The sequence below is a fragment of the Borostomias antarcticus genome, assembly GCF_949987555.1.
Source record: "Borostomias antarcticus genome assembly, chromosome: 14".
Taxonomy (NCBI): domain Eukaryota; kingdom Metazoa; phylum Chordata; class Actinopteri; order Stomiiformes; family Stomiidae; genus Borostomias; species Borostomias antarcticus.
Window position 1 is genome coordinate 2,080,905 of NC_140247.1, and position 20,643 is coordinate 2,101,547.

The following is a 20,643-nucleotide window of genomic DNA, read 5'->3' on the forward strand; positions in this document are numbered from 1 at the left end:
TTCTCATGGGACAATGTTTATTGTCTGTGCGCCCACCCCTTTATAATGGAGGTCTATGGGCCTCTGTTAAAAAATGAAGTCTCCGACGCAAATTCAGCCAAGGCACGTACGTCACAGCCGGGGGTCAGCAGAGGTTAATCTGTCACGCATGACGCAGCACCAGCTGACTGTAGCTGTCATAGCATTGGTCGGCTCACCAGAGCGCAGGTATTTAAGCTGTCAAAACATGTCATTATTCGCGCTTGCTTTACTGCTGTCGTAATTGCATGCTCGCCCCACCTCCTCCCCTGCTCCTCCTGCGTATGTCGATGTCGTCTGTTGTCGTCATTGCTCTCTGTCCGGGGTAGTTTGCAGGTATTCCACCGGCGTCGGCCGGTGGATGCCAGAGTAGCCGCTAGCTGGTCTCTGTGGCTATCCGTGGCGGGCGCCATGGACACAGAGACGCGAGGCTGTATCTCCCGCGGAACCCACGAAGCGTCGGCCCGTGGGGACCAGGGACTATAATGTACAGCAGTCCTCCTGTGGCACTCTTTGACGGTCTTAGTGGGCTGAGTTACCTCCGAGCGTCTTCCCGATCGCGGCCCACTCTGATCGTCATTGAGGCAGGGGGCTAGATGCCGTTCCCCCTTCCTGGCTCTCTGGGCCAAGGGCTTGGCCCAGAGGGGGGGAACACCTAGATTGCCTCCCCCTGCTAACGCGCTCCACGCGCGTGGAGCGCTTCCACGCCGGTGGGCAGGGGGCCCCCCGGAAAGAGCACACCGCCAAACATTCATATGCATGTATTATGCCGCTTGTATAATTATGCTGCTTGTATAATAAATGTTCAAAATTGACAAAAGTGATCTTGTCTGAACTATGATAAACATGCATTTTCAAGGCAGGAAGCATCCCCATGCAATAATTCCATCCCATTATTCCGACCACTCAATGTTCAGAAAATTACCCATTATTCCGACGTCTCATTGTTTCGACGTCCCGTTGTTCCGACCACATTAAACCCATTCGTCCGACGTCCCATTATTCCGACCAATATCAATCTCTACCACTTGGCAGAAGGGGATAGACGTGGACACAGGGATCAGGCTAATTTACGAAACTGGACCCAGGAGTGGAGCTACTCGGACGGCACTTAGTGGGCGCGTGCAAATTGTCCGCTCGCCTCTCTCATTGAAAATTAATTACAATGCGCGATATCGCTCCTCGTCTAAAACGGCCTTAACACGTCAACACATGGGGATGGCAATTTATTTCACAAGACAACATTCTACTGAGACCGGTAAGGGGCTTCCTGGCGCTTCCTGCCTTGAAAATGCATGTTTATCATAGTTTTTAGCAGAGGCCCATAGACCTCCATTATAAAGGGGGTGCGCGCACAGAGGAAAAAGTAGCTAGCTTACTACTGCACGGATCGGTTAAATGTTGGTGTGTACGGATCGGTTTCATTGAGGACAAAGTGACATTTGAGCTAAACTTGCTATGACAGCGGCGTTCCCCTTTAACACACAATAGGCCTACTTTCATATAAAGTCATATTATTTATCCGTCCTCACATTTATTGTGGTTAGCCTGCATCTCTATAGGTCACTGGATGGTACTGATGAATGAATCCCAGACGAAAACTTAACTGTATCACCTTTAGTTTTGATGAGGCAAATATAGTCTAGTTGTGGTAGCCAACATATCGGTCAAAAGATAAATCAAAACTCAAAGATAGTGAAGGGGATTTTGCCGAACCGCCAACACGATCGATACATAAATAGTTGGAGACATATTACATGGTCTGGGGAGTTGCGATACGTGTTAAGGGAGTGCATCAGTCGTGAGCCTTGACAGTAGGCTACCAGCCTGCGCTGCGCTCAGCACAAAGTTGGATGAATGGATGGACTTATTGGAATCCTGGAAAATGTTGATTGCGCTCTAAAATCATGAAAGCATAAATGTAAAAATGCAGCAACAGAAGTAGTCTAGGTGATATGGTGGTTTGAATGAATGGCAACACCTAGCCTAGAGGAAAGCATCAATTGAGGCTGGTGATAATGCTGATCATCTTGTAGTATATTTTTATACTGTATTACATCAAAACATTTGTATTACTCTCATGTAGTAATCCATTTACTAAGAATAATGACTAAACTTCACTTTAGGTAGAACTTTGTAATTTCAAGCAACCTAACATGTAGATTACAACACAGGCCCTGTCCTGAGTAAACATTCCTTTGTCCTCTGGGTCAATAAAGATAACACCTCGTCTACAGTTGAAACGTGATCTAAGCAGGAAACAGGAAGAACCCAAAATGGCCCCCATGTCCGGAGGGGGGCAGAGCTCAGTGACCTGTTGACCAATTACAAGCAGATCTGTGTTAATGTACATCCCTTGTATGCAAATTTGTTTGTCATGTAATACTTGGCCTGAAGCCAAGTATATAAGCTCGCCACCTCGTAAAAAGAACTAGTATTGCCGAAGTTTTGACCTGTGTTAGGCATGCTCAATAAATATTTGTTTTGACCGCATTTTGCTCCTGAAGTCCTTTCATTTTGCCCAAAAGTCAAGAAGAAAAGATACCACAATCTACAGTAGGGCCTACCTCTGGCTGAGTTCATGGTTACAACCATTCATCTCTTACACATGGGCCTATACAATACTTGCACAATACTTACATATTACTTTATTACTTACTTTACATACGTTAAATCCATCTATCAATCAAACTAGCGAATTCAATCCAACACCTGTGGAATGGCCGGTCATGGCAAAGCACCCGCCGTAGGCTACCCCCCATCCCCACGATCCAGGGCTAGGAAACCGGTCCATCCAGTTTATTTGAATATAAAAGAATTTGGGGGGGGGGGGGGGGTTACAATAGTGTAGTCCAGGTTCGCTGGCGAGTGGCGAGCTAGTCAGATGGCGCATGCATGTGTGGACATAATAGTAGGCTACGTTCAACATTCATTGGAGTGGTCCAGTTGGATAGGCTAGTCTAATCTAAACAAATTGAGGACCTGTATTTTCAGTGTTTGCTGGTAGCGAATGCCACAGACAGACAGGGAGGAAATCTATTTGTTTCATTGTTTGTGCTCTGTATGCACAAGATAGTTAATGTCCGGATATAATTTGCAGTAGGGCGGGAAAAAACCCTATCAAAGGCCAAGTTTAGAAGGGATTTGAAGATGTAATTGGTCATTTTAAATGGGCCTACTTTATCTTTTGATGCCTATTTGAACGGACTGCATCGATCAATGCAATGACTCTTTTCATGTTTTTCAGTTTTACCCTTTTCATCAATAAAACATCATTTTTACAACCATGTCTCATTGATTGGGAAGGCATTTAGAGCTGCCGGTCTATTAGCCTACATTCTGACTCAGAGGATGACATAACTGTTTATTGAGAAACAATTGCAGGCTGGGCTATATAAAGAAATACCACAATGCATGTAGTCTAGATATATTACATTATGGTTATACACTTTATGGTAGACTGCCCTCTCGCTTGCTATAAGCAGGCTACATTGTGGCTGTTCATCGCATTAGCCTATAGCCTAGGCTACACATTAAAAATTAAAAATAAATTATATAGAAGGAATCAGAATATGTGGAAATTTAATTTTTGCCTATTTTAATAGAATTCAAATTGTGCTTCTAGGGAATTATTTTCAACGGACATTATGACCTGAGCATCTATAGATGCTCAGGTCATAATGCTTCATCATGCCAACACTAACTGATGAAGTCGTGGCCTTCAACTTTGCATGATTTGCATTTGCATTGTTTTTAATGTTACTAAAAGCAACATGATTTGTATGTGAAAGGCGTCATAGGCCCTTTCTCATATTTTTTTGAATAAAGCCTAGGCCGCACTTTAACAAGAATATAGCCTACACTTCACAAAAGGAGAAGAATCGATGAAACGGCTACAAGAACAGCATTTTGGCCAAGGATCCAAATAAAACAGTGGTCTACTGTACAGATGCAGCATAGAACGTAGATACATAATACTTATCTAATTAATAATTATCTAAGTTAATAGGCCTATGAGAACGCAACGCTTTTTACGGTAGGCTAGGCCTATGCGTCTTGTGATTGTTCTGTAGCCTAGGCTACAACTTAAGGCTTAGGCCCTATTGAATTCCTTTTATAGCCTACTAGGCTACTCATTATTATCGAATTATCTAGTTGATATATGAATAAAACAATAAGCCGTTTAAATGGCTATGAGCTACTAGTAGCTATACACGAGTAACTCGTGACGAGTTGATGCGCTCTGCTCTTACGCACGGTTGAGGCGGCAGCTCAAATACACTTCGCGCATATCCTCTGCACCTTGGCAGTGCAACTGCCACAGACAGCTATGGTGCACTTCATGCATTGGTAGACAGTTCTGTTCTTGCTGCAGCTTGTCTTCACCATGCAGGTATTTTTTTGGGGGGTATTCTTCTGTGGACACTGCGAGGGGCGCCGCCGGTGGCTGTTTGGAGGCCAGAGCGCGCAGCTCTTCAGCCAACTGGAGGATGTCGCGTCTGGGGAGGCTCTGCGTCTCTCCACCAGTCCCCAGCGAGTCCAAGCTCCCCCAATGAATAATACTTATTTATAATAGCCTACATAGCGCGAAACTGTGCATATTATAATAGGCTGTAGCCAGCGCGAAACTGCGCATTCCCTATAGCCGTTCATTGAACGGCTGGCGGCCGGTATAAATAAATAAACACATACACGATATTTTGTTATTTGAATGATCTTGAATATATATATATATATTCAAGATCATTCAAATAACAAAATATTGTGTATGTTTTTTTAATTTATAATTTAACAATAGGGGGTGCAACAGAACACAATTTTAGGGAAAGTCATTGACATGTGGACTTCAATGTTTTATTAAAATATAGTTATGTGCAAATGAAAACCCACAATCGGCCAATGGACGTCTTTGGCGGTTCTAAGACCTTACCCCGATTTTGATAATCAGATAAAGGCGTTCACAAGACCATTTCAATAATCGCATTATTACAATTATCGGTTGATCTGAGTATAGTGTGCATGTGAACGCACACACTGTCAAACCTGACGCTATGCACAAGATAGTTAATGTCCGGATATGATTGGCAATGAATGATCTTTACTCATGGCGACTATGTCAATTTTGTATGGATCCACAAGTCGATCAAGCTTATTCTTTCTTTGTATCGTGCTGAAGCCATATAGCCTACTGCGCTCAGACTTGGCTACATTAGCTGGTGCCCCGTCTTCAAATTTACTTCCAGGGTTTACGAGTAGCCTACCAGTTGAATGCGTTCCAGAAACAAAACACAAAACCCCCACGTTCACCATATCTTTACTGACAAATATATTTACAATACTGTTATTTTGCGCATTTGACCTAACAGCCACCACGTCGGCACGTCAGTTACCGTGATAGATAGGCTACTGTAGGCCTAGATATAGGTGTTCGTAATAATTAAATTACATCCAGATGGAGAAAACATGTGTTTGAGAACAAGATAATAATAACAATTAAACGTTATTTGTATAGCACCTTTCATACAGATAAGTTCAGCTCACAGTGCTTTACAACAGAGCATTTAAATTAAAGAATGTGAAATTTAATGATGCTTCATTCGTAGACTATAGGAGAAAAACACTGAGCCCAGCCTGCTAAATCTACTCAAAGACGCCACCTGGCGGTGGTGCATCACTAAAACCAAATAACACCTGTCCGATCCCCTGAATCCCACGAGATTTCCAACGGGATTTCCCTGCCAAATACCGCAAAGGTGAAATGCTGCAGCATGTGACATTTCTAACTTCCCACATCTGTACCTATAGTAGGCCACTATATATTAGATATCCAGATATCTCCAGAGAGGAGATCTATGGACAGGAGGATAAAAAAACACATCTTGTTACCTCTGCAAATAATGCATTACAGACTGTAATGTGTATGTGGGATATTAGATATACTGTAATTTACAGTATATCTAATAACCCACATATAACCTAATCGGGTGAAGTAATTGTAGTGACTCATTCGTTCATTCATTGAAAAAAAGTAGTGAACAAAGTTTCCCTGCCATGGGAGACCAACTCCAACTCAATTATCTCCACTCCCTGCTGCTCTAGCTTTCTGAAGTGCTCAAATAAGTCGCCATGTGGAGCTCCTCTCATGTTTAAAACATATCCAGATCATTATTTTCTTAATTGCAAACTTAACTTGGGCTACTGCTTCCATAGGGCAGTCATGTTTGAAAACGAACAGCGGTAACGTTGCTTCTCCGAGTTGCTCTGAATCGGAGATGCTCATCCTTCATTTCAAGACACCTGTGTGTTATTATGAAAGGTTCATTATGTGAACTTGGATGTAACAGAGACATTTGTATTGACAAGATGTTTCACGATTCAGAAAGCTAGTCAATACAACCTGTCAAGCGCAAGACACTGAACCCCAAATTGCTCCCAATGAGCAGGCAAGCGCCTTGCATGGCAGCTGCCGCCATTGGTGTGTGAATGGCGCTCCGGGCCAGTGTAACAACTGGATGGGGAGCGCGTTACAAATGCAGTACCTATACCTATACCTAATCAAAGCTGGAATGAAACTTCCAGGCATTACAAGGCTAGCGATGGACAATAGAAAAAGATAAGATAATTTTGAACAAATGGTTCTGGTGATATCAAACTCCTACTATGTGTAAAGCATATACAGGGCATATAAACAGATCTTAAATCTTGAAGATGGTGTTCATTTTCAACACACAACCTTCAGTACATTAGACATTATAGACAACTCTATCAATTATGAACCAGTGTTTTATTTTAAGATATATTCTCTACAGTAAGACCTCTATATGACACTAATATTAAGTGGAACTATTGGAGTATATATTTAATTTCCTATAGTGAGAATTCAGATTGAATGTCTCATCTAAAAGCCTTCTGAAATGCTGTCAACTGTTGATTGACTGACATGAATTACAGTATATACAAGTAGTCTACGAGTACAGTATATACAAGTAGTCTACGAGTAGCCTATTAAGTATCATCCAACCCCAATAAGGAACTGCCATCTGAGTGATAGTAGTGATAGTGCATAATGTTACAGGTTTCACTGCGTCGTTCGTCACTATCGTTTCCACCGTCACTTTCTCACACTGGGTTCGGTCTCGGGTCCTCTGACTTGCCAACGGACAAAGTCAACGTCAATTACATTTATATAGCACATGTTACAAGCCAATGCTTTACAGAATAAGAAAATATAAATAAAAACAGTTTATTAGTAAATGGTACAAAAATTAAGACAATAAAGCAGGAAGGATAATATATGATAAATGAGAATAGAAAATAAGAAAGTAAAAAATAAAAAATGAGAATAAAAAATGTAAATTGATTAGATTTAATTATAACAAAGGTATGATGATGAAATTATGAAAGCAAGATTAAAAAGGTATGTCTTAAGATCTCGCTTAAAAGCTCCCACAGTGTCAGCCATTCTTAAGTTTTCTGGCAGGGTATTCCAGAGGCTGGGGGCATAAAAACTGAAGGCTGCCTCCCCATGTCTCTTGGTCCCCATGTCTCTTGGTCCCCATGTCTCTTGGTCTCCATGTCTCTTGGTCCCCATGTCTCTTGGTCCTCATGTCTCTTGGTCTCCATGTCTCTTGGTCCTCATGTCTCTTGGTCCCCATGTCTCTTGGTCCTCATGTCTCTTGGTCCCCATGTCTCTTGGTCCTCATGTCTCTTGGTCCTCATGTCTCTTGGTCCCCATGTCTCTTGGTCCCCATGTCTCTTGGTCCTCATGTCTCTTGGTCCCCATGTCTCTTGGTCCTGTGGCTCTTGGTCCTCATGTCTCTTGGTCCCCATGTCTCTTGGTCCCCATGTCTCTTGGTCCCCATGTCTCTTGGTCCTCATGTCTCTTGGTCCTCATGTCTCTTGGTCCTCATGTCTCTTGGTCCTCATGTCTCTTGGTCCCCATGTCTCTTGGTCCCCATGTCTCTTGGTCCCCATGTCTCTTGGTCCTCATGTCTCTTGGTCCCCATGTCTCTTGGTCCCCATGTCTCTTGGTCCTCATGTCTCTTGGTCCCCATGTCTCTTGGTCCTGTGGCTCTTGGTCCCCATGTCTCTTGGTCCCCATGTCTCTTGGTCCCCATGTCTCTTGGTCCTCATGTCTCTTGGTCCCCATATCTCTTGGTCCCCATGTCTCTTGGTCCCCATGTCTCTTGGTCCCCATGTCTCTTGGTCCCCATGTCTCTTGGTCCCCATGTCTCTTGGTCCCCATGTCTCTTGGTCCTCATGTCTCTTGGTCCTCATGTCTCTTGGTCCCCATGTCTCTTGGTCCCCATGTCTCTTGGTCCTGTGGCTCTTGGAACCAGATGCAGTGCCAGAGGACCTCTGTGACCTACGTTGTGTATATGGTCTTCTTCTTCTTCGTTTGGGCTAGTTGTTATTGTCCTCTCCCTCCCAGGCTCGGGGCCGAGGGGCTATCCTTTTTACCACCCCGAGCCTGAGTGAGGGGTCACCCGGGTTATGGGTGAGCCATGTCACCGTTTCGTCATCCAAAACCGTCAGACCATGCATTCCGCTGGGTGTCCGGTATGTCGGACAGTCCTGGATGACGTGGTCTGGGGTTTGTTCCTCAGCGCCACACTCGCACGCCGCACAGGATGCCAAGCCCCATATGTGCATCGATGAGCGGAAGCGTCTGACGCCGGTCAGGAGGCGATTAAGCCTCACCCACGCCAGTCTGGGTAAGTCCAGTCCATGGTAAAAACATGCCTCACATGTATTGAGGTGCATGACTATGGAGTGCTTTGTAAACTAATAAGGATCTTAAAATCTATTCTAAAACTGACGGGTAAGGACAACATTACACCAACACCACTTTAGCTAGATATGCCACCGAAAAGCTAGTGATTTTATGGTGCAGGTGGGCGGTATTTGTGAATTTAACCATTTCAACATGGTTACACTCACCCCCCTAAACTCACTCCAAACACCACTGCGATGCCAGTTGGTCGAGCTGAGCTCAACTGGGTATCTGGGTCACGGCACCACTGTCACTGTGTCGCTAGTTAGTATCGCTACCCCCCTCACTTGCCGACGCTGGGTTTTATCTTGGGTCCTCTGATTTGCCAATGCACATGACAACCTCACATGAACACTGCTTTAGCCAGCTACACCACTAAAATGGCGTGGGTGGGCGGTATTTATACTGAGGAGTGAGTTTAACCATATCAATTCGGTGACACATACTGTACAGTACACAGAAATTAATGATCTCTTATTGAATATCTTTTTAATGATCGCTTATTGAATTTCTGTCCGTCGAGTCCTAGTTCATTATCGTTAGTTGTTCGTCCCTTTATATTTTCAACAGTGTGTGCTTTTTTTTCTGGTGTCTGATTCTATATTCCATTTCTGTCAGCTGCAAAGTGGACAGGAGGACCAGGGTGGTAATGAGCAAAGCTGTTCACACCTTGAAAAGGTCACAAACCTCCAGCTGCAGCAAATTAAGATAACTAGATGGTGTGTGTGTGTGTGTACGTGTGTGTGTGTGTATGCGTGTGCTTATGTGCGTGTGTATGTGAGTGCTACACAGATGCTCAATCTTATCACACAGAGGATTTTTGACTGCTGTTTTTTTGCTGACAAGAACTGTTAATTTCATAAATATTATTGAATGTCACTGTGTGTCCATGCCACACTGAGATTGAGTAAACCAATACACAGAGCTATAAAATCTAGGTCCAGTAAGATCCAAAGGCCAGAGATCATTGATTGCCTCTCTCCTTTCTGTTTTAGCAATGGCGCATGTGCCCATGTGTAATGGCCTCTCTTTCCCAGGCAGCGGGATATAGGAAGTTGTATGAGTGGAATTAGATTGCATTTCCAGTCCCTTCATTGTTATTTCAGGTCGAATAACAGATTGCTTCTCCACTCACAGGCAGAGGCAAAAAGCAGTTGGTGTGTAATCAATCCTTTAGGAAAAAGAAAAAAAGAAAAAAGAGGCGCTGTGCACCCGCTGCTCCGCACCAAATGGAATAAATGTGACATTAGGGACGCGGGTATCATTACCTTGATGAATTACGGAAGGTATAACGATTATGGAAATCGTCATCGACTGATCATCTGTCTCAATTTATTGCAGCTCAGTGCCACTGTGGCCCCGGACTAAAATGTTCTCATGTTGGGGCGGCGGGTGGGGGCAGACAGGCTGTTGTCAATGCTCGCCTCGCCCTGACAACAATGAGGCTCTGCACGTCTGCGGGGCGTCATCCATCGCCTCCCATACTCAACAGTGGGAACACTCAATGGTCAACGGGGACAGAGAGGTACTAAGTGGCCAATTGACTGGTCTGCATGGGCATTGAATGTGTAGGTCTCATCACACAAGAGGCAAAGATCCATCAAATGTGTACATGTAGGTCTCCATCACAGAGGGGCAAAGGTACATCAAAATGTCTCTTGTTACAAAATACTCCATAACTAAATGTATCAAAATAGAAAAGAAAATGGTGTCAAGAAATGTATTAGATACTGTAGAAGAAATGCATTACATATCTGTATAAAATCCCCAGCTTCAAAAAGCCTTTTTTCTTTCTCTACGCCAGGGGTGTCAAACTCTGGCCCGTGGGCCAAATTTGGCCCACAGTGTAATTATATTTGGCCCGGGAGGCAATACCAAATGACTACTAGAGCTTCCCCGCCAGTATTATACAGCGCATTCACCGCTAATACTACAAATCCCATAATGCTCTGCTGTTGTTTTGGCGTGTCAATCAAGACAGGACCCAGAAACGCCCTCTCTTCTGTGACAGTAGTCATAGCAATCTCATACTACAACTGTAACCGTGTTACCCCTTCTTAAAAATGGCGAAAAGAAAGGCAGAAAACAGAAGCGTTATGTAACGTCTCACTGTGATAGAGACACCTGTGTTGACCTAGCCGGCCACTGTGTTTGCTATGTTCCTGTTCATTCAATCCTGTCTGCCTTCTTGCCGGCCTGTCTGCCTGCCTGTCTGCCTGGCTGTCTGTCTGCATGCCGGCTGTCTGTCTGTCTGCCTAGCTGTAGGACAGTCAGGGTTTTACAAGCTTCTCTACTGAGCAGATGGAGCACCAACACTTGTGTCTGAGGGCGTATTCACATATGTTAGTGCACACCATTGATGCGCACCAAAATCGAAAGTGATAAGTGCATATTCAATGTTAAAGCAAAACTTGTTTGGGTCCATATTAAAATTTTCATTTGTTCAATGTTGGCCCGCGACTTTGTTCAAGTTTTAAATTTTGGCCCACTGTGTATTTGAGTTTGACACCCCTGCTCTACGCTGTGTTGCCATGAAGCATCGAATGTCATTAAATCGTGATTCGTCCAAATAACCAGTGACAAAAAAATTACGAATTCTGCAAAATGTATATCTTGAATCCCAGAATTTGGTGACGGATATCTACATGACACTATCAAGGCTTGTTTGAACACATCAGAAATGAGCATCTCTGCTCTCCTGTCATTCACAAGGGATAGATTTGGATGTGGAAAAGTACATCTCACAACATGTGAAGTCCATTTCATTGCTGTTTCCAGCGCAGCGCAATGAAATAGTGCACTAAAGAGGCCACAACTGAACAATATTGACCAGCGTTTACAATATTCGGACACCCCAGGGAGCTTGTTACTTTAGTATTATGCACATTTAGGTGTAAAGTATCCTCTTAGGACATTGTATAGTTGACTATAAAAGGATGAAGACATTTAGTCCATGCTGCTCATTCGACTGCATATGATATTCCCTATGTTGCAAATATATTTGAATATGATTAAACCCTTGACATCTATAATTCCCACCACCATGGTAAAATTGGTAAGCCTGAGAGACGATAAATCATAGTTATGTCAACCGTGCTCATTAGACTTCAATTTATGAAAACTGTTGCAGGATATGAAGATTCACAAAAGGTCTAGCCACTGTATGAAAGCCTGTGAAAGACCCTCTCCAGAGAGCTCCTAATCACAGCTGCAGGGTACAGGATCATAATGGCGGACATATCTCTTCATTAGCTTTGTGGTAGGAGTACAGTACGGTTCATTCAGGCTGTGATATACAGTACGTCTGCTATGTTACTCCTGCTCTTTGAGCACACAGGGTTGGATATGCATGAAGCCTCCAGTCCCTCAAGCACCTGTTCTCATCTAAGCGTTGTATTTAGCCATGGAATGGTGTGGAATGTAAATTCTGCTTTCCAGTTCAGATTTGAGTGCTGATTCTCAAGTCTTCTGGTCCCAGGTGGAGGGTGTCTATGCAGACTCCCCATCACTGACAGCATTTGCAATTGCTCACTCCAGTAGGTTAAAGGGCTATAATAAGGTGTCTAAAAAGAAATGACTCATTTCAGTCATATTCACTCTGTCCTTTCATTTGTTATGTGACTCCCCTTCATGTCATTTCATTATTTATACTGCATTTCAGACTCACTATGAAGTTCCTGTCTCACATTTATGTACTTTAAAATGACGCATTCACAGATCAATAAGTTCAGTGCCATTAAACTGTACAGGTGATATTGTTAGTATATGGTGAAAAGAAGCATGTTTGAAAGCCCTAAAGGAGAAAGTATATTGTTCTTTTTCTTAGCTTATTATTTGCTCTTTGCACTGTCCTGTCTTTGCACTGTCCTGTCTCGTCCCTATAGCCTGTCCAATGTTGTCTCCATGTTATGCACCAGAACCCAAAGCAAATTCCTAGTATGTTGAAAAACTGCATTAAACAAATGCTGATTCTAATAATAAATTAAGATTATGTACAGTAGCACTTCTCATCTGCTGAGAAAGATAGATTTAGCTGGGAGACCAGAGAGAAGTGCGTTTCCATAATTGATTCGGGAGAAGATTAGAGCATGGACCGTTTTTTTGGTGTTGTGTTTTGAAAGTGATGGCTTCAGTCTGGCTATATTTTTGAGGTGAACAAAGGAAAGATTGCAGATGTGATTGATATGGGCTTGGGCTTGGAATGAAAGTGTGGAGTTGAGCTTAGCTCCAAGGTTGGTGACAACAGAGGAGAGGGTAATAAGTTGGCCATCGAGAGAGGGGCCAAGGCTGCCAGCGTTGGCGAATTGTTTGGCGGTGCTGATCAGGATTGCCTCCATCTTGCTGTTGTTGAGCTGGAGGAAGTTATTATCAAGGAGCAGATGTCCCCCAGGCAGGTGTTGAGGGTGGAGATTGTGTTGGTGGGGTTGGGTTGTGTTTTAATGTACACCTGGCTGTCGTCAGCATAGCAGTGAAAGCTGATGTTATGTTGTCTGATGATGTCAAAGTGGAAGTAGGTAAATAAATAAAAAAAATGGATGGGCCGAAGCACTGACCCCTGTGGGACACTGCATGTCACTGCAGAGTCATCGGACTTGGAACTCTCCAGTGACACGTGGTATCTCTGGTTGGTGAGGTAGGAGGTGAACCTCTTCAGGGCTGTGTCCCTGATCATGGTTGGTGAGGTAGGAGGTGAACCTCTTCAGGGCTGTGTCCCTGATCATGGTTGGTGAGGTAGGAGGTGAACCTCTTCAGGGCTGTGTCCCTGATCATGGTTGGTGAGGTAGGAGGTGAACCTCTTCAGGGCTGTGTCCCTGATCATGGTTGGTGAGGTAGGAGGTGAACCTCTTCAGGGCTGTGTCCCTGATCATGGTTGGTGAGGTAGGAGGTGAACCTCTTCAGGGCTGTGTCCCTGATCATGGTTGGTGAGGTAGGAGGTGAACCTCTTCAGGGCTGTGTCCCTGATCATGGTTGGTGAGGTAGGAGGTGAACCTCTTCAGGGCTGTGTCCCTGATCATGGTTGGTGAGGTAGGAGGTGAACCTCTTCAGGGCTGTGTCCCTGATCATGGTTGGTGAGGTAGGAGGTGAACCTCTTCAGGGCTGTGTCCCTGATCATGGTTGGTGAGGTAGGAGGTGAACCTCTTCAGGGCTGTGTCCCTGATCATGGTTGGTGAGGTAGGAGGTGAACCTCTTCAGGGCTGTGTCCCTGATCATGGTTGGTGAGGTAGGAGGTGAACCTCTTCAGGGCTGTGTCCCTGATCATGGTTGGTGAGGTAGGAGGTGAACCTCTTCAGGGCTGTGTCCCTGATCATGGTTGGTGAGGTAGGAGGTGAACCTCTTCAGGGCTGTGTCCCTGATCATGGTTGGTGAGGTAGGAGGTGAACCTCTTCAGGGCTGTGTCCCTGATCATGGTTGGTGAGGTAGGAGGTGAACCTCTTCAGGGCTGTGTCCCTGATCATGGTGAACACCTCTATGCGGTGGAGGAGGTGTTGAGCTCCACGGTGTCAGATCATGCAGGGCTGCCTGTAGGTGCTATTGCAGCTTGTATTCTGAGGAAATGACTGTATAGACCTTTTCTATCACTTCTCAGTGACATATGCTAAAATCTGGTCATGCACAAAACACTAGTCCAGAGGGATAAGAAAATCAATGAATAAAAAATTTGATGTTTAATTAGGTGTAATTTTTCTCTCAGTACATAATTTATTACATGTACATTTCCGAAGCATACTGTAAGTAACACAATACAATAAGTATAACTTTTAGCTTTTTCTTTTTGGCTTCAAAGTTACTGTGACTATTAATGGTTCAAAGTTTCTCTGAAACTGCAAAGTTGCTCACCGCCTGTCTGTACAATTTTCATTTTAAATTACATCAGTTTGTAGATGTTGGAATGTGTACCAAATCCTGTTCTTCCTAATTTACCTCAATGTCACTACAAAGGACCCGGCAGTGTTTTATCTCTGGACACTATAAGGTGGCCAAGTTTAATGCATTCAGGAAGTTTCATGAGGCCTACCACCCTGACAACCACTCCACAAGTAATTACACAATCCTACCATGCAACCAGTAAGATGATGATGTGCTCTGGTGACATCTGGTGAAGACTAGCCAAACTCAAGTAGACGGTCGTATTGTATAATGTCCTCTACTGAAAGGCTTCTCTATAGCACATTTTATTTAAAGTGTGTCCAGAGTTGCACACACCATTCTAATGTCAGTGATGTAACATGATCACATGATCCTCAGGCCAAACTCAAATCCCTTCCGTATAACCAGAGGTGAAAGCTTTGTTGTCCCCTTTGATGGGATTCATTTCCACATGAAAGAGTTGGTTCTGTCCAATCCTTTTATACACTTCCATTTAGTTGAGGAGCACAATACTGTGCTGACAAAAGACAACATCCACCACAGTGTCCAGATAATACACTGTAAATACAGCCATTGCCATTGTTGATATTGCTTTTTAACAGACAAAAACAAGGCATTACTCTGAACAGTGTTATCCTCCCTGCCCATCCCATTCCATAGTGGCAAATTCCCACTAAGAAATGAATGGAAATGGATATGTAATTTATCAACCCTGCTTTATAGCGTCCACAAGCAACACAAGTGTCCCTGCTGTGCGGCCCATATGTTTTCTCTGGTGGCAAAGTATATCCATAACATGTATGGAGCCTTGGGAGATATAGCTACAGCCCGTAATACCTGATACTTTAATGTATGCTATGCTCCTGGGCTTCAATGCTGAAGTTTCTGGTTCAGATTTAGTACCTGCATACAGTATAGACTGCCTGGTGAGGCAGAGGGAGCTGGGGAGGTGATAGCAGCAGAGAACAGGCCAGGGGTTGGATCATGGCAGAGTATGTGGGACCAATTCTTTTTCTCCTAGTGGAGCATAAGTAGGTCCATCACTGATGGGAATCAGATTTAGCATTAACAGTCAGGGAGGACAAAACCATTCGAGCTCCAACGGTTGAGCCTACGGTCAATAAATATGAAACTATTACTAATTAATCTGAAATTGTTTCTTTTGTCACACAAACAACACTGCATTGGCATCTAGGCTATTACAGTATCTAGTTATTACTGCACTGCTGAAGTGGCTGTCCTCCAATAGAGGGCATAGTAGACTGCTCATTTCAATTTGTATGGAGTAATCAAAGTTGTACTGAAGGGCTGATTAAAAATGTACAATTAGAAAACAGGTCTATATGTAATCATCCCGGACAAATACAGTGATTGGCTGAAATGGATAGAAGAAGAAGAAGAAGACGAAGAAGAAAAAAAGGAAGAAGTCTTCATTTGTCATACAACACACTCCAACATGCATGTGTTGCACAATGGGCAAGACATGGGAACACACACACACACAAACTCACACACACATACATGCTTTTTAGGGTCGCCGATGAAATGTTTCTCTGCACTTAACGCATCCCTTCGTCCTTCCCTCAAGGGCAGCAGACAGTAGGCGCACGCATGAGCCATGCCTGTACATGAACCATGCCTGTACGGGGACCAATCCAAGTGCTCCTGTCCCTCTTTGTCAGCGTTAGCGTTCTGTTTTCACTGGCTTTCTAAGGCTAGTTAAGCCATACATCCCTGGCCCTCGTATGACTGTTGTTTTTAAATTGTGCACTTTTATATTCAGTATTGTTTGTATGTATTGTCTGTTTTTATTTTATTTATACTGGAAGCACTTTGGTGCAACTTCGGTTGATTTTAAATGTGCTATATAAATAAAGTTGACCTTGACCTTGTTCTGTCACTTTTGCATATTTTTCGTATTGGGTTCTTTATGGGGGAAACTCTTACGGACATGGGGAGAAGATGCAAACTCCACACAGAAAGGCCCAGGAGATACCCCACCTGAGTAGGCTCCCTGAAAGAACTTGCCCTCCATTCATTATTTGGACTTGGTCTTGAAATGGACATATCTCGACGTGGGAAAGTCAGAGACATGGGGTTTGGACTGGCATAAAGCTCTTGAGCTAACAAATTCAGGTAATACCAAACATCCTGTGCATGCACACGCACAGAGCCACCAAATGCATTCATGGGCGGAGGTCTGTGCCATTTCTAGTTTTACTGCTGGATTTCTTATATACAAGTATATATTGTACATTTGACAACCTTGATTGTGCGCAGACTGGCTATTCTCCATTACGTCTGTAGGCTACACTCGCGGCTCACATTCTCTACGCTACGATCGGCTTGTTGGTGCCTGGAATATTGTGTGCAATATGGCTGAATATTTATCAGATTTTGAGGATATAGAAGATGACTTAGAATATGATGGACGCCGTTCGTAGCGTAGAGAATGTGAGCCGTGAGTGTAGCCTACAGACGGAGAATAGCCAGTTTGCGCGCTGTGCGCATGCGTGCTGGAGCAAGTGGGGAAGCCATTTCGTTTCTAAAGACGTTTCTAAAGATCATATTACAGAGGCATGTGAAAAACCACAACAAGCCCTCGCTCTATGCAAGCACAACTAGCGATTCATAAAGACAGATTGATGAAAACAACCGTTTCGCGGCAGAAAATAGATTTTTTAGAAGCTGCATTCTCAGTGCCCCGTCCGCCGCCATTACATGGATATACTTGGCTCGCGCTGGATTTTAAATTTCTTCTACAGGCCTCCGAATTACACCAAAGTGATCTCGGTGAGTGAAACGTCTTATAATATGCCGTAAATAAGATCCAGGTTGTCAAAAACAAGCATTCTCCTTTAAACACTTCACAGTGCACCAAAATCAAATTAAATATGAGGACAGTCTGTCGTGGCTCATTTGAGCTTTTATACCATCACAAGTCCAACTACTGTATCATTGAACCCATAGCTAAAGGGATATGTCTGACTATGATGAGTTAATCTGGCCATCCTTACTTGTTTGGGGTGTTTATAAGTGAATTTTCTTTGAATGGGATGAACCATCTGTCTATCACAGGCTAACTTCACCCGCTCCTCGCTGTCACAAAACCTAAACCTGCCTAGCATAGCTGTTTGTATCTCCAATTCCTCAGAACCAACACTGACTGGCAAGATCATTTCTTGATCTGGCACAAAGAGATCTCTATGGAGAGTATCCAGACTGATTTGCGAGAGAAACAGAATTCAGGATGGACTCACAAGGCTAAGTTAGGCCTATACTGAATTGCAAGACCTGCTTTGAAAGTGCCGGCATTCTCCTGCTTGGTAAACTTGAGAACTTACATCATTTTTGAACTTTTGTGAGTTTGTCAGTAAGGAACCCCGTTTTAGTGTTCAGTCCTGAGACAATATAGCCAACAATAATTTCTCTCCTTTTCCATGTTCTTTTTGCCCTTGACTGAAGATTGAATGGCAGAGCTGGAGATAAATGGCTGGGCAGTTGCCTTTCATGCAGACAATGCCATTTGATGGAGGCAGGCTTTTTGATGTGCTGTGTGCACGGATAATACCGATAGAGCCTGGGATGGTTGGGTAGAGAAAAGCTGTCCTCTGTAATAACTGCATCACAGCATGTGGTTGGACTTCGGGGAAATTCAGGGGGGGTTTAAAAACCTGCTCAGTCAGAGCCGCAATGATGGCTCCCTTTTGGAGCACTGGCCCCGAAAACTATAGGCTGGCTTAGGGTTTCTGACCTGCTATTGGTACTGGACTGGACTGGACTCCCTCCCCCTCTTGGAAGAAGAGAGCGAAGAGCCTCCGGTTTTATTATTTTGTGGGATTAGTTAGCCGTTGCTTTTGTTATTAATGAATCTATTTTCCCATGTTAATTCATGCTATCATGTGAAGAACATCAGCTTGGGTTTTTGAAGCATTTTTTCTTCTACAAAAAGTAGCTACTCAGGTTTGAGTACAAGTTTGATTTGATGTGTATTCATACTGAAAGTTGGAGAAATTCAAAACAACAATGACCTATCAAGCAGTGATTGGTATGGGGAGGGTGTGTGTGGCAGTATTACAATGGTGGCCTTGATTATACAACCTTGTATCTGTAACACATCCATCCTAATCATCAGAGAATATTGAATGGTAAAGGTGATTTAACATGACCTGAACGGAAAGTGTTGCTTTAGCCTGCAATCAAAACCATCTCCCTTTACAAGTAGCCAGGTCTAAACATAGGGGTTTTGAAGGACAATTTTACTGGAAATGAATAGTGAGCCTGAGAATATATTCTCCCTGAAAATAAATTACTTTAATTGTGAAAAGATATTCTCCCTTAATAAATTGTTACGATTTAATGACATTTGTCTGTGATCTGGCTCATTGTCCTCACTCATAACCTCTATAGGCTACAATTAATTTACTGAAATCAATTCAATTATATTCACAGTCAGATATTACATTAAATGTGTAAAGATAGGTAACATTAACTGACACACAAGGGATAATTTACAATTAAACAGGGTCGACCCGTAAAGTGGAGTCGAAAACAGCCCTTGACAAGCCCTAGTGGATGAGGAGAGACTAGCTGCGGGTTTCCTGGCTTGCAAGTGCTCCAGACCAAACACCAGCACATGTGGAGCATCGTTCTCATGCCAATCTGACTGGATATCCGCAGCTTCTGATGGACGAGAGGAGTCAGGCAAGAAGCGGCCAGCTTGCAGAGAGACACTGAGGGGTCTACATGATTGGAGGAAATCTTGACAGCGCCACATTTTTCTCTGTCCAGATGCTCGTTTATGAAATGGTAATAGTGCCACACAGCACACCTCCAGCCCTGCAGACTGCTTTGTTCACATCTGCCACTTATCTAACGTCGAACGGGGTCGGACAATGTTTTCCTATCAGGATTTGAGGGTGTGAGTGCGGGACATGATCCATGCGTCTCCATCTTCACCATCTGCAGCGGACTGGGCAACGCGGCAATTCCCAAGTTTGGATGTTTCTCTTCCAGAAGTTCTTCTAGGACAATGGGATTGTTACAATAGTTAACACCAGGTAAGGTGAGAAATAAAGGTAGTACATGTTAGCACTCGCTACAAAGTAGGCTAGGCTTGCATGCTGGTGCAATTAGCCTAGACTACGCAGGCTGATGCGAATATTATTTTATAGGCTACAATTAAATCCACTATAGTCTGCCAACCAAATAAACTGGTTTGATAAAACCAAGCATAACAATGCAATCAAGTTGAATGATATTTTGGTTTTGTCAGCATGCTCTGGGTTCATGCTGTGTTGAGGTGTGCTGTAGTCACAAACATATTAAGCTACACTATACTAAGCACCTGTCACTATAGGGTACATTGAAAAGTGGGTGCACGATGAGTTGCGTGTGCCATTTAATGCATCTTCATTCATAGTCGTGTGTGTAGGCTACCTGGTGTTAAAGAGCTGTTTTAGGCTATGGAAGACTAACAACCATGTCCTAACCCTTTGACGTAAAATCTGCAAATGTCACTGTTAGGGCAAGTTGAAGTTATCCGGTAAATGTCTCACTGAAAATTATGCTTATTAATTTGCTTAAATCATACCGGAAATAGTCTCATCTGGTGAATTGTTGCAAGCAGTGCCCCATAAACTGCTAATAGTAGACCTGAGTAGACCTGCTGTAGTGCATGGCTCAATTGGAGCTAAAGTTGCTGAACAATTAGACAGTTTTCGAGTGATGCTATGAGGACTAATTTCCCTCAGTAAAATCAATTAAATTAGAATATAATCTTTATTCGCTAAATTGATCTGTTGCTTGTGGAGATGATTGGAAGGAATTTGGATTTGTTGCAATATCATATTGCCTTTAGTGAGACTTTTCCCCCCGTTTTTTTCTCACTTAAGTTGATAATGCGTTTCCAGAATTATACATTGCATGGCATCATGGGGACAAATTGATCTTTAAGAGCTATGGGAGCAATCAAACAATGTCAC